The sequence below is a fragment of the Scylla paramamosain genome, chromosome 12 (genome assembly GCF_035594125.1).
Source record: "Scylla paramamosain isolate STU-SP2022 chromosome 12, ASM3559412v1, whole genome shotgun sequence".
NCBI lineage: Eukaryota > Metazoa > Arthropoda > Malacostraca > Decapoda > Portunidae > Scylla > Scylla paramamosain.
In genome coordinates, this window is record NC_087162.1 from 16585595 (window position 1) to 16605462 (window position 19868).

The 19868-nt window shown below is 37.1% G+C and overlaps 3 long non-coding RNA genes across 3 annotated transcripts in view; 1 reads left to right on the top strand and 2 right to left on the bottom strand.

The window, feature by feature from the left end:
- Positions 1–19868, top strand: part of LOC135105780 (uncharacterized) — an 80816-nt gene that overhangs the window by 58224 nt on the left and 2724 nt on the right. The gene's annotated exons all lie outside the window — the stretch shown is intronic.
- Positions 3229–12788, bottom strand: LOC135105779 (uncharacterized). Its single transcript, XR_010271004.1, has 3 exons — positions 12631–12788; positions 10284–10387; positions 3229–7922 (listed from the first exon to the last, which is right to left on the bottom strand). It is a non-coding gene; the product is annotated as an uncharacterized LOC135105779 (long non-coding RNA).
- LOC135105434 (uncharacterized) lies at positions 16463–17944 on the bottom strand. The gene is made up of 2 exons (XR_010270839.1): positions 17866–17944; positions 16463–17484 (listed from the first exon to the last, which is right to left on the bottom strand). It is a non-coding gene; the product is annotated as an uncharacterized LOC135105434 (long non-coding RNA).

A 19868-nucleotide genomic window follows, 5' to 3' on the forward strand; every position in this document is an offset into this window, starting at 1 on the left:
TGTCCAGGATTCACTAATACGTCAGGTCCCAACTATATATGTAGTATCACATACCATACTTGTGCTGGTACGAAAATATAACCACAGGTGCATTATAGGGCTATACCACGGATTTCAAATCCCTACGGCTCTCTGCGCCCCTCTCTTTCAGTCTTAGTCACTGTCCTCTCAAGCGTCACTGCCCTGGTTGCTGCTGTTGTCAGTTTGGCGTCTTAAGTTCAAACCTATCAATCTGTCGGTCACACTTCTATCTTTCTGGCGACCTCGGAATAGAAATCATTGTTTATCGGAGTTTGACGACAGAGGAATCGCTCCCACTTTTGCGGTTATACGCAATCTTTCTCTTATCCTTCTCATGCCTTCCTCCATACATCATATTTTTTTTTTTTTATCCCTCCCTGTAATTTTAGTCTTACAAATACCTTCAACTCCAACACTTAGTTTATAGCCCTCCTCACTTCTCCTGAGGTGCCCATGTCGCTTCAGCACGTTCAGGATCAGGAAATATAATGGTTTGGTAAGATTAACTTAACTGTGTATACCTCATGACCGCACTGGAGTGGAAGTAGTCAGGACTACGGCCCGTATGCAAGAACGGTCGTGGTGTGCAAGTCATGAAGCTAAGGCTTTGGTGACTATAGAGTGACATGAATGGGAGGACCGAAAAAAAAAAATGTAGGACAGGAAGAATTGTGCACTAAACCTTAAGCTGGATTAGGACCGAGTAACACAAGTAAAAATGTGTTGCATATTATGGCTTATTTTAGCCTAAAGGAAAAAAAAAAGTTTAACATTTTACCGTTAGTAGTTTCATTACATGATAATTCAGTATGAGTGTTAGTGGAATCTTAACAAGGTCGCATCTTTAAGATTTTCCTGTGTCCCACATTGCTGAGTGGTTAATTATGTGATGCACTTTCTCAAGGTCCATGAATGCTGCACAAACACTACTGCCTCATTCGCAAGCTTTTTTTTTTTTTTTTCACTAATATCCCGACAAAAAGTGATAAATCTTACCAATAGAGGTACCTTCTATAATCTATTCCCACCCCTTTCCAGGAATAGTAGATTTGGGGACATGATGGGAAAGCGGGGTTTTAGGGTGATGAACGCCAAAGTAGGGCAAATTTGACATTATTAAAAGTTTAAGGGAAAAACCGCCAGTTATGGTGGAGAAAACCTGTCACAAACGTAATATCGCCCCCGACCCCCCCTCCACCACACTAACCTAATCTAAACTACCTGGATTCTCTCCTTAAAGACTCTAACCTAACCTAACCTAGCATTACCTAACCCAACCTAAACTAGCCAGGAGAGCTTTGCCCCTCCTGGACATGTCCCCTTAAGAATTCTAACCTAACTTAACCTAACACTACCTAACCTAACTGAACTAGCATTACCTAACCAAACCTAAACTAGCTTGGGGGGGGGTCGTTTGCTTCCCCTGGGCCCTCCTTAGGGACACTAATCTAATCTAATATTATATCAGCACACCACACTAACAAGAATGATTTGGAAGAACTCACAAAATTAAATTGTACAAATCCTTGGATTTCCCACTGTAGCACAGGAAAAAAGTTGAGTAAACCCAAATTGCAATCTGTGCACCTGTCTAATGCCATGATAAAGATCAAACTGACGTGGCAGCTCCCTTGCTGCCTTTCATACCCTCGCGGAGGATTACATGACCAATTCCAAACTACACAGGCCATTTGAATTAGTGGCATTATTTGCAGCTTAAATGTGTCATGTATGAAGCCTTATTTGTTTACATATTAATATGACAATTCATTTGCATCCATTGCAACAAAAATATCGACCAAAAGTACAATGGTGAATAAAATACTTGCCACAGGACTAATTACTATGGCAACGTGATGCAGTCACAGTACTTGCATACCAACATACTAACACATGCATTACACTTTATCCCTCCATGTGAGCCTCATTGACATGGACTTAGAGTTTGTGATGTGGTGCTACATGAATCATGTCACTGTAACATAACTATGTGTGACTCCAAAACAAAATCACCATACACATGTACAGTTGAATATTCATCACCATATATGCATAATTTAGCTCATCCAAGAGCTGCTGTTGGTAAGAGTTATACTTATATATATTTATACTTATATATATATATATATATATATATATATATATATATATATATATATATATATATATATATATATATATATATATATATATATATATATATATATATATATATATATATAGTTATACTTATATATATATATTAAAGTTATCCTTGGTGCTGGTCAGACCTCATCTAGACTACGCTGTGCAGTTCTCGTCCCCACATTACAGGAAAGATATAGGGCTATTAGAATCAGTACAGAGGAGAATGACTAAAAGGATACAGGGGATGAGGAGTATTCCTTACGAGGCGAGGTTGAAGCTGTTAAATTTACATTCTCTAGAGAGAAGTGGGTTAAGAGGGGACCTGATAGAAGTCTTTAAGTGGTATAAGGGTTATAACAAGGGAGATGTAAGCAAAATTCTTAGGATCAGCAACCAGGGTAGAACAAGAAATAATGGGTTCAAGCTTAAAAAATTTAGGTTTAGGAAGGAGATAGGAAAAAATTGGTTCTCAAATAGAGTGGTAGATGAGTGGAACGGACTCAGTAATCATGTAGTTAGTGCTAGGACACTAGAGAGCTTTAAGAGAAGATTAGACAAGTTTATGGATGGGGATAACAGATGGAAATAGGTAGGTGTGTTTCATACAGGGACTGCCATGTGTAAGCCTGGTCGCTTCTTGCAGCTTCCCTTATTTCTTATGTTCTTATCTTCTTAAGATAACCGAAAAATCTGATGTACACACCTGCTCCTCTTAATGTAAACCCCTTCTGCCAGAAACTTGATTTGGCCCACTTATGATTTAACAAGCCACATATTTGCTGCAGTTTGGTCCATTTTAAAATTGCTTTGCTCTTCAAGCTCAACAAGACTTTATAGAGATGCAATGATTTAACAGTATTTAGCTTGGGTGTATTTTTTACACAATGAAATGCTAAGTTATTACTTGCAGTGTACATTGCAGGTAAATGCATTAAGAGCTTCCACTTTAATTTTATATTCATTGAACAATATTTTAAATTTCATTGATTTCATTCATAGCATGTACTACCTTAACCAAGAATACACATACTGTAGAGAGTGTTATTAAATTACACTGTTCAGGTAAAATGAAATATGGAATATTTGGACTGCCTCTTTTATTATTGTACATATTTATGATCCAATCACTCAACCTTGAGACATGGTGCTGCAAGAGACTGGTATCATAACATATGTAGGTATGAAAATTTCTAAAAACTCCTTCCGCAAGGCAGTTCCTGGTGGTGGCAGTAGAAAAATTTTCCATTAATAAAAAGGAGAGAAAATAGACTAACTCTACTTACAGTGTTTACTTCATGCAAGGAAACCCAGCACTTGGGTAGTTCTTGTCCTGGGTCCTGTACCCTGAAGTGTTAATATCTTTGATGTGGCTGATAGAAATCATTACAATTTATTGTTCATCTATGTGAATATACATACGTGTAATCCTACCTGGAACATGCAAGTGTCACTTAACAGAATTTTAGTCTTAAACCAACCTTATCAGCACAATACCCTACAGATCAGTTAAACTCTATCTGTCATTGTATTAGGTTAAACTAAGAAATCTGCTTAATCTAATGAGTCTAGTAAAAGTTATTGCAACAAAAACTTTTAATGTCAGGTATGAGGCTCTGCAATGCTGCTCACAGCCCACTCCTTCCAAGAAGAGACCTCTGTCTGAACTACACAATATGCTTTTCAGAGCAGTTGCAGTATAAAACTAGCTTCCTGGATTTCTACCATTCATATTCCTTAGAAGCACAAAGACCTATTTATTCATTACTTTTAAAGTTGTGCTTGCATTGCAAATATTTTCCAATTTTCTTGGATGTCACCTTACACCTGTGTGAGAAACGGCAAATTGCAAAAAATCTTGCAATGCGACATTACATGTTATGTCACTGAACTGAGTTTATTCCTGTATTCAATGAAAATATTTTCAGTGATACCATGTTCATAGTTTCCACTGCTATGGGGCAGTGTTAAATGATGCTGGTGTTGTTGAATAGTATTCATAGTGGTTATTGCAGTATTCTAGAACTTTAAAATGTTATGTTATGTACCTGTATCATGAGTTTATGGGCATGAGTAATTAATTACTTGTGAACTTTTAAGATTAACAAATTTTTTAGCAATTTACAAAGAATAACCTCTGTATAATAGTATGGATTCAAATCACTATGAAGCAGAAAATGTTCATTGCAAAGATGTAAGCTTATTTCATGCTGGATACAGCAATGTTACCAGCTGACCAATGGCCAGTGATAGCAGATTTTGCATAAGATGATAATGTATTGTTAAACATTAGGTGTACTTAAGTTAACTACTGTAATGACAACCATCTATGTGATAAAACTGAAGAGTCCATTTTTGTTATCTAATAATTCCTGATACATGAAGCAGAATAGTTTTTGTTTTTATCATAATTTAACATTTCAGAACTTTCCTTAAAATAAATGCTTGTTTGTCAGGTGAACTTCTTAAAATCTTTAAAATAATGAGACATTTTAAAAGTAATTAGGCATGCCCATAAACCACTAGGGCAGAGCAGGATTGGTAGCACCAGGTGGTACGGAAATTAACTTATAGCAATCTCGTTAACAAAATTTGCTTGAATTATGATCACACACACACACACACACACACACATAGTATTGGTTTTGGAAGTCATGACCTACAAGATGGGACCATAACTACAAACATTCATCAGGACTTTGTTGTTCACTTTTGAATATTGTGTACCTTGAATTTTCTTAACGATTTCTTGAAGACATGTTGGCATTAGTCCTCAGTTTGTTCCAAACATGACTTAACCTTCAAAATAATTTTCATTGATTTGTTTATATTAATGCTATGGTCTGTAGTCAACAGTTTTCATGGGCTGTCTAGTTTTTCTGTCCAATCAAAAACTATGTTCTCACACTGAGAATTTTTTGTCTTTGGTAGGGTCTTCCATTGTACATGAGTGGCATCTGTCAAGAAGAGTGCTGGATGTGACTGTAATACCTCAAGGTAATTGGCTGCATTTATGCTTTCATTTTTTTAATTAATAGTATTTTGGACATCCTCAGCACCACAGTATAATGTATCATAAATGTATAAATGGACCAAAATAAGCCAGCATCTCACTTGTTTGGTCACCTTGACCTGTGACATTGCCTGAGTAGTGAGGCCATGGCTTATTATTTAGTCATATTTGGGGTCAGAGTTAATACAGGATGAGTTTAAGTAGCACAAGACATAGTGAGTAATAATATACTTAAAATTCCTTCTAGGGAACATTATAGAGCATGCTTCCATCATGCAGTCCATCATGTCAGATGTTTTGGCTTTATACCTGTTGGTGCATTCCTGAGATTACCTTTCTCCCTCTTTCTCTGAGGGTCAGTATGCAGGCCCTTTTCTGTCTTGAAGTTGTGACATAACCCATGTTCATGTACTAATGTAGGATTAGTTCAAGAAAATAATAGAAGGGTGGAATAAAAACCCCAAAGGCAAGCAGCATTAGTATGCTATGTACCATGAGGTTACCAAGAGTAATGAAATAGAAAGGAACACCTGCCGCTTGTGTGACAGAAGACTTTTAAGACAAGTATGTAATGAAGATGCACTACTCTGGTAAATGTCCACTACATTTTCCTTTCTATTTGCAAGCAACTGCACAACTTAGAAGACCAATACTGCATGTGTGTTTATGTGTGTATGTGCATTAGTGGTTGATATGCACAACACAAATGTATTACTCTTTTGGATAGTACTTAAACAAAAATTATAATGGTTCATAATAAAAAAAGGTAAATTAATCCAGCAGTACTCTTTAAGTAATAAATGTATACAACAATTGACACACATCAGCAAAGGGCCCAAATCAAGTATCAGTATAATAACTTACAGGGTAACATCAAAGTTTAGGATTCAAGGCATCATTTGTGATCTTGTGCACATTCATGAACTGAATTGCTACAGTCTATTAATGTGGCATCAAATAACACTAACAGTAAAAGATGATGTATATGAAAATAAATACAGTTATTGACAGTGGTGTGTGTGTGTGTGTGTGTGTGTGTGTGTGTGTGTGTTAATACAGTTAACACCAGTTAATAATAGTGTGTGTGTGTGTGTGTGTGTGTGTGTGTGTGTGTGTGTGTGTGTGTGTGTGTGTGTGTGTGTGTGTGTGTGTGTGTGTGTGTGTGTTAATACAATTAATACCAGTTAATAATAGTGTGTGTGTGTGTGTGTGTGTGTGTGTGTGTGTTAATACAGTTAATACCAGTTAATAATTGTGTGTGTGTGTGTGTGTGTGTCTATATATATATATATATATATATATATATATATATATATATATATATATATATATATATATATATATATATATATATATATATATATATATATATATATACACACACACACTCAGTTATTATTAATAGTTATTTAGGTATCCACTAAACTGTTAAAAGAAAACCTAATACAAAGAAAAGTTGCAAGTCATTAAACATTACCTAGATACTGGTCCATTGCATTAAAAAAAATAAAAGTAACAGATGTCATTGTTATGGTACTCAATATATATTTCTTGTTTTTTTTTTTTTTTTAATTATAAGTTACACAAATAATTTGTCAGCATATTTTTCAGCAGTCATACTTGGTAGAAAATATTCAGCCTCTTAAAAGATTAGCATCATCAGTAGCAGAGAGCCATTCCTCTACAGTGTACCACTATTTGTGTGTCAGTTTATGTCTGTTAAGGTCACTATTTCTGTGGAATGGCTTATCACATTCTTCACATACAAATCGCTTTATACCAGCATGAATCAGCATGTGTCGGGTAAGGTGACTGTTCCTCGTAAAAACTTTGTTGCACACCTCACATTTGAATTGTTTCACGTTAGACTGTGTTACTGTTTGTCTAGAGTTGTTATTTCCAACAAACATTCTCCCAAAATCCTTACACATGAACTGCTTTGTGTCAAGGTGCACTCTCATGTGTCTGGTGAGGTGGCTATTTCTATTAAACATCTTCCCACATTCCTCACACTTGAAGTTCTTTATACCTGTGTGAGTTAACATGTGTCTAGTAAGGTCACCTTTTCTATTAAATAGCTTACCACATTGTAAACATTCAAATTTTTTCTCACCCGTATGGATGAGCTTGTGCCGGGTGAGGTGACTGTTTCTGGTGAAGCATTTTCCACACTGTTCACATCTAGAAGTTTTGAACATTTTTGTTTCTTTTGTATGTTTTATCTTTCAGATTTTGCAGGTATTACAATTATTTCAGATTAGGCCTTGCATCCATACATCAAAACCTTATTACACTATTACTTCCCCTACTTAATGTTTGGTAAGCAATGAAGAGCGCTGATTGGTGTTTATGTAGATCTTTGAGAAAAGTCTATCATTAATGTACCTATTTACAACTTGTGTTATTAAATAATGAAATTATTAATATGCTAAAGTAAATACTAGTATCTACTTACATAAGTTGTAAGATATAATATACAATTAGAGTGCAGAAGTATATTTTCTTGGGGATAGTAATATTTAAGACATCCAGACTCAGTTCTGTCAGTAATCAAAAATATTTCCAATTCTTGGTGATATTTCACTGCACATCACCTTTTCAAGCACTTTCCAACATTTCAAAAACCAACTATTAATAAACAAAGTCTTGTTATGCTTGTACAGCCTGGATTGTTCATCAGCCAAATAAATGTCTCATGAGGAATGTCTCATGAGGAATAGAGTCACCAAGTTCTTGCAGGACTTGAATTTGATGTCACTGGTACCTGAAACAAAACTGTTTTGTGAAAAATCATAAATGATAAATAAAAGCTATATAATTTACAATTTGTGCAGTACCATTATTAACTCGGCACATATGTATACAATAACTATTAGATTTGACATCACATATGCATATACAATAACTATTAGATTTGATGTCTGAGATGATGTGTGACTGTGTCTGTGATGAGTGGCATATCTGTGCCAGATAAATTTTTTTAACCGTTAGAAATGACACTTAAGTGAAGACACTATTATAATATGTTGTAGAAGGACATACAGTAGTATGTAAATACTAGTATAATACAGCTAAGTCATTAAATCTAATTAATTTGGTTCATTTATACCTATAGTGTTTTTACTCCTGAAAGAATGTTTGGACATTGGCCAAATAAGGGAATTCCCTGTGAGCTGGGTTGCTGTGTTTCTACAGGACCAATTATTGGTTTAACACCTTGCTGGAAAGGACAGGCAACTGACCCCCTCCACTCCCCCCCCCCCTCTCTCTCTCTCTCTCTCTCTCTCTCTCTCTCTCTCTCTCTCTCTCTCTCTCTCTCTCTCTCTCTCTCTCTCTCTCTCTCTCTCTCTCTCTCTCTCTCTCTCAGTATTGTATGATACTGTGGGAATAATTTTTCCATAATTTATTTGTTTGCGGTAATTATTTTGCATAATCTCGATTTGGGGCAGAGCAGATTCATTACACTGTCGTCTCACTCACATTAGTGCCTTTGGCTGTCTGAGCTATTGCTCTAGAGGATGTAAAGATAGGACCCCTATTGGCCCTTCTCTTCTAAAAATACTTATTCGTTGTAAATAAATCCTATTCATGGTAAATAAATCCTTTCTCCCAGCTGTGAAGAACACGCGAGCACTTGGAAGTTGCTTCCAGTGTGGGAGTGTTCCTTGAGAGGCTGAGCCACCCCTCTCTCTAACTCAAGTCACCTAACCCTACCAATAAGCACCCCAGGTGCTATACCTAAATGACAATGTTGCAAAAGCTGTTGCCAAATATTGTGATATTTATGTAAAACCCAGACTATTTATTATCCTAAAACCAAAACCATTTGTAGCATTGCATTGTTTGATGAGCTAAATAATCCATACTTAATGCTTGAATTTCAATAAAAAGTAAAAAGAACTGATATATTTAAGACCAATTGTGTGATGTGGCAGAGTAGCTAATGGATCTCTGCCAATGTCTAAATGTCCTTCCAGGAATAAAAAGAGTATAGATGTCATATACAGTATCTTTATGAGGGTGGCCATGATAGTGTTACATATTGCAACAGCAAACTGCCTTAGGAAATGATACCAACAGGATATCTGGGAAAACAAATTAGAACAGTTGTGAACACAACAGACCCACATTATGAGAATTTAAAATGTGGTTAGATTAACAAAAACTATTGTTCAATGGCAGGTTGGGCCACAACAGCTATGGTCCAGAACCGAAGCAAGCTGTTTTCATACCAATTGGCCTTACACTGGTGCAAGTCAACTTATTAAATTTGTAATTGGGAAACACATAAGCATACATTAGCCTTGGAAACACTTGCTTAACTCATGATTATTCAAGGAGTCATGATTTTCTCCATCTTGTTCACACTGTCTAGAGGATACAAGTCATCTTTTCTTGATTTTTCTGAAGCATTAACACTTCATACTACAAGTCTATTTCTTGACATTCCTGAAGCATTACCACTTTATATCTGTTTTACTGTTCTTTTCACATTTCCTATGCATATTTGAGTGATTTTCTTAGCAGCCCCTAGGAGCATATTCTGACCAGGGTTGCTGTACACAAAGGTTTAGAACACTAAAAGTGGGCATGGAAATTCATAAGTTGGCACATATATGGCAAGGTTAAGATTAGAGAGAAACACTGTGTTCTTCACATGTATGGCATGGTTAAGATTAGAGAGAAACACCGTGTTCTTCATATTTCCAAGATATGTACACACACTCAAAAAAGTATCATTACAGTAGGGTGTGATGAGTTTCATGCTAAACAATAAGGCCGTCTCACCAGTGTTGGTAAGCATGTTCGACTAAGCTTCCATCTGTGTTTTATGAAGCATTACTGTGGCAGCTCAAATCTTATTGGATCATTTACAAGTGCCACTCAGTTGATTCATGGAGGTACAGCTGTACTAAACACACACATGGAAACCAACATGAGTAGCATGTAATCAATGGATCTATCCTTGGTGTCAGTTTGTATCATGCTGACTATGTGACTACACTTTTTTGAGTGTATACCTAAAGTACAAGTATATTCATCGCAGTTATCTTTTTGATAACTTTAAAAATCCCAATTTTTCTCTTCATGATTACTGAAATGGCAAAATAGTGTAAAAACTAACCATGTGGTGGATGGGAAACAACCAATTTCTAGTGTCTGGCAACTCAAAGCAGAAAGAGTTGCCAGCAGCTGCTGTGTCACAGGAAGATCTCGTCCATGGGGTGTCTGCAAAATACATACCAAACTCATTATATATATTATATTGATTTTATTCTGTAAAGGACTACAAAACAAAACAAACTACCAGAATGTAACTATTTCTCTGTTAGAGGAGGACACATTGCTGATTGCTGCTCTGGCAAAGTCACTCCCAGGGAGGTATATAGAGGAGATTGATGGAATCCTGCACACCTTGTGCTGATCCATTCCATGTTCCCTGTGTTTACTTATGCCTCAGTAACATTGAGTGCAGTTCCAGCCTTCATTATAAAGACAGTCTCACTTACTGTCAGCACTACACTACACACACTACAGACAGCTGCACACTTGCCACCAAAATTATGAACATGGTAGTTAAAACAAAACCAACCTCAGAGTCCTTCCATGAGGAAGGGACCATAAATGTCTCTAAGCTTGGCTGTCCCTCATTTAAATCAGAGGTATCTTGATACAGTACCTCCTCTGACTTTCTCACTCCTGCAAATTTTACAGTTTCTCCCAATTTTCATAAGGAAATGGGGATTCTAATGTTTCTAAGGATGACAGCAAATATAGCTATACATTTTCAACATGTGCAGGCATTTGCTACCTAATCCCTGCAAATGTTAAGGGATGACTGTACTTTTTGTGATTTTTTTTTACCCAGTTTATTGTGAGCTCTGTACTAAAGAATAAGCACAGTATGAATAAAGAGCAATTTCAAAACCTGTGATTTGGATGCCTTCAACTAGTAATGAAGTCCATGGTCAGTAGTCTGCTGTCCCTGATGTGTTAAGAATGATGGTCTCATTAATGGCTGTTGGAAATGCAGTTTTGCTTCCCAGGATTCCCACCCCTCATGGTTATGCTTACTGTCATCAATCACCTTGGCCATGTGATAGTGATGGCTTTCAAAATTGAATACACCTAGTTCTTGTTACATGGAGATTTTGATTAAGTGGATTCACATTTTTGTGGTGATCCTAAATGTGCCAGGTATTCTCACTAAGAGAAAAATTCAAGTTTGTGATTTTTAAACTAGCTGAAGATTATCATAGGCTGCAATGGATACATACCTCAGCTTGGAGAGGAGGCGACTCTTCAGTCAAGGACTAATCTATTTTGGCACCATACAAGGATTATGTCCAAAAATAAAACTCTGCCTGCCAAACAACTGACAATTCTTCAAACCACTACCACCCAAATGCTCAAATGATGCAACAACACAGCACTTCACCCAACCACCCAACTTCTCTCCCATCACTGATGTGTTCTAGTATTTCTTTAGTGCATTGTGGTGCAGAGAAAGTGCCAAGAGTAACATTAGGATTGGGATCAAAATTAACTCATGGAACATAATCCTTGTAATTAATGTATAGATACATTCACACTATGTGGATTCTCATCATGAGGGTTTTGCAGAGCTGTATCCCTACATATAATGAAAACTAGGTGCATAACCAAACTTAATAACCTCCATAGCTTAGGGTGTTCTCCATTCCTGGATCTCTTCAAAGTCACTTTCTAGCCACAGCCCCATGTTTGTAGGGGAGAGGTGAGATTGTGGCAAAATGAAGCATCTGATGGTTTTTAATGTGACCATTTTCAATGCATCAAAATATCTTCACCATGGACTTCTTTATTGGTTGAAAGCAATAAAATGCCACTGTACTTTGGCTATAGATTATCATTTTACACCAGACAAATGTGACTATTCTAATAATATACATAAATTTGGGATTTGCTGACGGCTTTGGAATTGTTAGCTTGTGTATAGACATCAAGCAAACAAGGCAAGTTCTAAGTGTTAGTGCTCACCACGGGGCTAAGGCAGTGCTGCATGTTTTGCTTCTTGTAACTTAGGGAGAGCAAACCAATCACCCCTTATTAGACTACAGTGCCAGCGTTATTTATAAATATTCCTCACTGTTACATGACAGTTACGAAATCTTATCTGCTGCTTAGGATATTGTATACAACTAAATGGTCTTATGAGGCATTTGTACGGTGATCAACCAACTACACCTGGGTAGGAAAAAAAAAGTATCAGGTATATTGGCACAGGAATTTTGTTTTTGACGATCAGTGTTGTGGGGAATTCCCCACCCCTTACCCTTGCACTTCAAACAGTAAACTTCAGCTCGTGTGACAGATGCAGATTGTATGGGCCAAGTAATAACACCATAACCTGTTGGCATCAAGTCTGGGGTGACACGATGGTATCACTCCAGTGGCTTGCAGAACAGTGAAGGGTGGAGTGCACAACCTACCTAGTCAAATACAAGCAGGAATGAGGGCAGGGGCTCAGAATACATGGCCTACGAGTTCCCAGGTGAGGTGTAGGGTGATATAGAAGCAGCGCGGCATGCCAGGCGGCTTGGCTTTGTTGTTTACTTCGCTTCCCTCCACCTCACAGAAAACGGGGCGCCGGGTAGACTCCTCTAGTACTTTTTGCTTTTCTTACCGTGGGATGCTAGCATCCTCAGGGTATGCTGGAATAAATTTTAGGGGTGCCAGGAAATACTATTTATGTCAATGTGCTTTAAAAGGGATACAAAAATATTACAGGGATACTTTTGACAGCAGTGTACTTTTTATTTGATAAACTTTATCCTTTTTTCAACTGTGATTATGTATTTTAGCTCAGTGAGGAAGAACACCGAATTTATTACTCTTGTCTATAGCACTGACATGCTCGATGTTTTATTTCTGGAGAATGAAAGAAATAAAAGGTCAATCAGTACAACACGTTATCCTTGCGTATAGTTGCAGCTGTAGTCTTTGTAACCAGATAGCTGGCCAGTTAGGGGGTGATGGACTGCCCATACATGACTACAAGGGATGCTGAGGGTGGGAGAGGCTAAGAAACGATGTTGTAGACTTAGCTTCCACTTTTTTTTTTTTTTTTTTTTTTTTTTACGTAAGAGGGTCACTGCCCAAGGGAAACACAAAAGAAGGAAAAAAAAAAAAAAAGCCCGCTGAGGTACCAGTCCCAAAAGAGATGTCAATAGAATCGTCGAAAATTGAAGGATAATTCTTGATAAGGTCTTGAAACCTCCCTCTTAAAAGAGTTTAAGTCATAGGTAAGGATGAAATACAGAAGCAGGCGGTGAGTTCCAGAGTTTACCAGAGAAAGGGACGAATGATTGATAATACTGGTTAACTCTTACATTAGAGAGGTGGACAGAATAGGCATGAGAGAAAGAATGAAGTCTTGTGCAGCGAGGCCGCGGGAAGAGGGGAGGCATGCAGTTAGCAATATCAGAAGAGCACTTTGCATGAAAATAGCGGCAGAAAATAGCAAGAGATGCAACACTGCGGCGATGAGAAAGAGGCTGAAGACATTAATTTAGAGGAGAGGAGTTGATCAGACGAAAAGCTTTTGATTTTACCCTGTCTGAAATAGAGGTATGAGTGGAACCCCCTCCCTTCCCCATACTTTTAAAGCGTACTCCATACCTGGACGGATAAGACCACTGTAGCAGCTGGGGAAAGAGGAGGGGTGAGAAAAACTGGCGGAGACGACTTATAGAAGTTGTTTTAGCTAGAGATTAGATGTGAAGTTTCCAGTTTAGATTATAATTAAAAGAAAACACGGAGAATGCTCAGTGTAGAAGACGGGGACAGTTGAGTTTCATTGAAGAAGAGGGGATAGTTGTCTGGAAGGTTGTGCCGAGTTGATGGAGGAATTGAGTTTTTGAGGCATTGAACAATACTAAGTTTGCTCTGCCCCAATCAGGAATTTTAAAAAGATCAGAAGTCAGGCCTTCTGTGGCTTGCTTCCCTGCGTGAACTGTTTACTTCCTGAAGAGTTGGGCGTCTATGAAAAGACGTGGAAAAATGCAGGATGGCATCATCAGCATAAGAGTGGATAAGACAAAAAGTTTGGATAAGATCTTTGATTAATAATAGGAAGAGAGTGGGTGACAGGACAGAACCCTGAGGAACACCACTGTTAATAGATTTAGGAGAACAGTGACCATCTACCACAGCAGCAATAGAACGGTCAGAAAGGAAACTTGAGATGAAGTTACAGAGAGAAAAACCGAAGCCGTATAAGGATAGTTTGGAAATAAAAGTTTTGTGCCAGACTCTATCAAAAACTTTTGATATATCCAAGGCAACATCGTTTCACCAAAATCTCTAAAAGAGATTCATGCACTTCATGCTCTACTGTAGGAAAATGATAGTCAACCTGGGTGCATAGTGCATCCCGGGGTGCATGATTTTTTTCTTTTTTTTTCAGAGTACCTACGTGGAGGCCTGTGTGCATAAATAAGAGTGCTTAATACGAAAAGATGTTTTAAGAATTAAGTGTCATGTAAGGAATTAAAGTGAGATTAAAGTATTTCAAATGTGTTTATTATATTCGTATATTACACTCAGACGCAACTCGCGCCTCGTGTTTGAGATGTGGCATTTTGTTTTATCATTATTGTCCAAGGTGCTAGAGCTGAGCATAGAGAGAGAGAGAGCGAGACAGACAGAGAGAGAGAGAGAGAGAGAGAGAGAGAGAGAGAGAGAGAGAGAGAGAGAGAGAGAGAGAGAGAGAGAGAGAGAGAGAGAGAGAGAGAGACGGACAACCTAGGAGAAATATGGAAGAAGGGATGCTTCACTGCATGGTGAAGACTGTCAAAAACGACGGCCCAAAATAGACTTGGAAAAAGATGTCTAGGGAAAGAAGGAGTCGGTAAAATAGACGACAGAGGAGTCTTCTCATTAGGGCTTCATTCAGGTTAACAGTAAAATGTGCACATGAGAGAAGAGCTGGAGACAAACTGGCCAGTAAGATGAAGGAGTTGAGCACTAAGCATATCGACAGTTACGAAACAAAGAAGCAGTGAAACATACTTAGAGCAGAGGCAATACTGGAATCATGTACGTTATTACGATTATATTACAATGTCAGCGAAAAGGCTCTCAGTGCGTCTTACATATGACGAATGAAAGTTTAAGAAATTTTAACACCATAATTTTCACGTTAATGTGGAAAAGTATGCACTTCATCTCCCAAAATTATACGATATGTGCTAGAAAAAAAATTGAGCCTTGAATTTTTTTCATAGAGGTATTGTACTGCCGGATTTATTATCATATAAGAGTTATGTAGAATATTTATGCCGCAGTAATGATAATTGAGTAATTTAACGATAACGAATTTCATTTTACAGTAGCGAAGCGAATGATGGTAACGATGCGCGTGACGAAGACAACGATGCGAGTGTCCATGATAACGATGAGATTCTTCGATAACGATGCGATGCGGGTTTCCACGATAACGATGCGATTCCAGTTTCCACGATCACGATGCAATTCCATGATGATGATGCGAGTTTCCACGATAACAATGCTATTCCAATTTCCACGATAACGATGCAATTCCACGATAATGATGCAAGTCTTCACGATAACGATGCGATTCTAGTTTCCATGGCAACAATGCGATTCCACGATAACGATGCGATTCCAGTTTCCACAATAACGATGCGTGTTTCCACGGTAACGATGCGGGCGATGGCGATAACGAAACGATATTGAAGTCCTTATAGGTACTTGGACGAACCCTTTCACCCCTAATGGGGAACTTTAGAAGATTAGGTGAATTTCTGGATAGGTAGGATGCGTGACGTAGGTTTGTATGTCTTGTACAAGAACTGCCACCTGTAGACATACTTTTTTTTTTTTCTTATACTCTTAAATCATAAAATCTCTTAAAATAGAAATCTATTTATATATTTTCAGTCTAAAGTTTAAAACTAGAGAAAATATCAAGTATTTATGTAATTCTTTTGTAATTAATAATGATCTAATCCGCGAAGATACATAGGGGAGAGCGGGGCTAGTTGCATCAAATTTTACATTTCCTTCTACAGAATTGTGTATAATTCATTCAAGTGAAATTCAGTTGTATATAAATATGCTAGACCTCATCAAGTTCACATGCGTAGATATTAATGAAAATCATTTCTTATATACTTAATTTTGATATATATCTAAAAAAATATTTGATGCAACTTACCCCATCTGCGGGGCAAGTTGCATCATAAACAAACTATAACTTTTGAGAGTTTATTTAAATGATAAGAAAATAGAAATCCACAATAAACTGAACCGATGAACCTTAAATTTATTCATCATCAGATTCACAGTTATGACAAATATAATATAAAATTATACCTCCATCTGTTCCCAAACATTCCTCATGAGACCATCCTCTGCATGTACTACATTGAATCCATTTCTCCCGGGGCCTGCTATTGGAATATGGTTCTACACAAATCAGACAATACCAGTCTTCGTCGTCTGAGCTGGATATGTCGTACTTTTCAACAGGTTTTTTGGATCGAACTTTGTGTAAAAACTCCTGCTTCCTTTACTTGGTGGCTTTCTTTTCTTTGACATCATTCTATTTGTTTTTTTTTTCTTAATGGCTTCAGCAAACAGAGCATTTCTTTCAGGTGTGTCTGTTAATATGGCACTTTTACGTGCTTTTCTGCCTGTATTACATTTCTTTTTCCGAGGTGTTGCTTTTGGATGTGGCATGATTTTTTCTGGGCAAAGGGAAGACTCACCAACATTTGCAGTTTCAACTTGATCAGTAATGAAAGAAGCTACTGCTGGTTGTGGTCCTACTGCAGTTGAAGTGGAAGGAAGGGGTTCATTGGCTGTAGAAGAGGAAGGATGGGGTCTAATTGAGAGTTCTTGTCCATGTCGCTTCATGAAACCTGAAAACCAGTCTTTTCCAGCATATTTATCATTGCGCCAATTATCAGGCATTTCTATCTTTGCTTCATTGGCGCATTTGAAAGCCAGTTCCTTGACTTCTCTCGGAGAAAGACCAAAATAAATTGCTGCTGCTGTTTTCAGATAGGATACTAATTCTTCTTCCTGCTCACATGTAAATACTTGTCTTGGTTTGGCATATCCTACATGTGTATTGTTTTTAGCAGTGTTGCCAGAGGTTTTGTGAATAAATCGTTGTAAGGTTGAGTAGTGGACACCAAACAGTTGTGCGGACTCTCTCACTGATTTATTCTTATTTCGAACAAAATCAGCAGCCTCCTGCATTAGTTGGGGTGTTGCTGACCCACGTTCAGTCTTTCTTTTGTAGTTCCGAACCATTTCTGAAATAAATAAAACGAGTTGAATGCATAAGAATAGTCTAACTATAGTAATGAAATAAATTTACTAATGGGGCAAGTTGAATCATGATTCAACTTGCCCCGTCACGAATGATTGAACTTGCCCCCTCACAGCAACCAAAATTTGATCGCCAGCTAAATACTCGTATATACTAACGGTCATTCTAATGCAAATTTGTAAGAGAAATAATTGCATATAGTACAGAATTATATAGCTATTTTCAAAACACTGTTACTAATATATATATATATATATACGAGTATATATATATATATATATATATATATATATATATATATATATATATATATATATATATATGAGGTACAAGAAAAATTGTGAAATCGAAAAAAATTACTTACCAAGGCCGAAATCAGTAAATTTCTCATAAATTCAAGAGCACTTGCGCAATCCACCTCCCTCTGCCGCAGCGATGTCCGCACTGACCATAGTGACCAACACACATTTGAACCGCCTGTCACCCTAATGCAGCCGCTGAGTTGCCAGTTATGCTCACTGATGCAACTTACCCGCGATGCAACTAGCCCCGCTCTCCCCTACTTTTTTTTTCTTATGCTCTTAAATCATAAAATATCTTAAAATAGAGATTTATTTATATATTTTCAGTCTTAAGTTTAAAACTAGAGAAAATATCAAGTATTTATGTAATTCTTTTGTAATTAATAATGATCTAATCCGCGAAGATACATACTTTTTTTTTTCTTATGCTCTTAAATCATAAAATATCTTAAAATAGAGATTTATTTATATATTTTCAGTCTTAAGTTTAAAACTAGAGAAAATATCAAGTATTTATGTAATTCTTTTGTAATTAATAATGATCTAATCCGCGAAGATACATGAAACTCTCCAGTGGGCATTTTTTTTATTAGATTTTTGTTGCCCTTGGCCAGTGTCCTTCCTACATAAAAAAAAAGAAAAAAAAAAGCTCTCAGAAGGGTGCATGGACTTGAAAATGGTTGAGGAACGCTGCTCTGGACTCACCTTCCTCTTCATGTGCTAGAGTAATCACTGGTGCATCTTTCAAGAGATCTGTCCTTACTCTCCTGTTCTGCACTTCCATGTCCATAATTTCTTCCTTCGCATCATGTTTCCCTCCCAACATCTAAGTTAATTCACGTATGAAGAACAACAGGATATATAGAGTAACAGTTATGCTAAAGTTTCACAATTTCTACATATATACAATTTCTGTGGTATTATTAATGAAGACGACTCTTAACATATCGAAAAAAGAATAAGGACGTAAATATAACTATCAGTACCAGTTTGATGCCCAAAACTTCGTTCTTCCATTGAATACTCGATCTATTACTGTCCCTCCTGAAGATATAGAATATAGATGATGTTCTGAATGTGTTAAATGAAAATGTATATAGTGACATAAAGATATTAAATATTGGTGTCCTTTTGAAGGTGACACTGCTTTAAAACCAAATATTTGTATCGAAATGGTGGTACGATGAATTATCTCATTGACACGAATATATGAGTGGCCACTTTATTGAACATAAGTTAGCTTTAGTTAACATTACTGGTTGGGTCACATGGTTTATGAAAACAGTAGCTATTCAGTAGAACTCAAAATGCATAAGAACCTCCGGAAGTTCCGTTGACTTCAACCATGTTCAGCGATGACGCCTATCTTTCATATGCATTTTCCAGAGCACCAGATTTTCAATCAGTCTGGACGCGTCCCATTCACGACTTTATTATGCCATATTGTATTGAGCTAATGGCAGGGGAAATATCTTCAAGACTTTTTTTGGTCATGGTCACGCATGCTAGAAAATTACAGCGTGTTGACAGAATTTTCATGATAAACGTAATTTCACAGGCGGCGACATTTTAATTTTGTTTAAGTGAAGAAAAGGCATTATTATTGGGCCATATACTAAAAAGACACATTTAAAAGAAAAGAAAAAAAGAAATTGAGCTTTAAGTTAGATAGTGAAATAATGAAAAGGTTCAGATACTCGATGTGGAGAACTGGACAGTGAAAATCGAGGAAATAAGACAGGTCTCGAATAAACATGTTTTTAATGACAAACGTGTAGCAGTGATATATAATTATAGATAATGCTCTCCACTCTCCTTTCTGGTGTGGGGCGTCTGTTCATTGTCAATATTAAGTATTTGATGGTTAGAGGAGTGGGATGCCTGGGATTGCCTGAGTATGAATGTGACGGCATTGGTGCAGATTGGCCTTTTAACCACTGCAGTTACTTGTGCAACACTGCTCTTGGCACTCTCTCCATCATCCATTTGCCTTTATTTACTTTCCCAAGTATTTGGCTCTTTACTGCATATTTTATAAATGCATAAATCCTCTGTAATATGTATT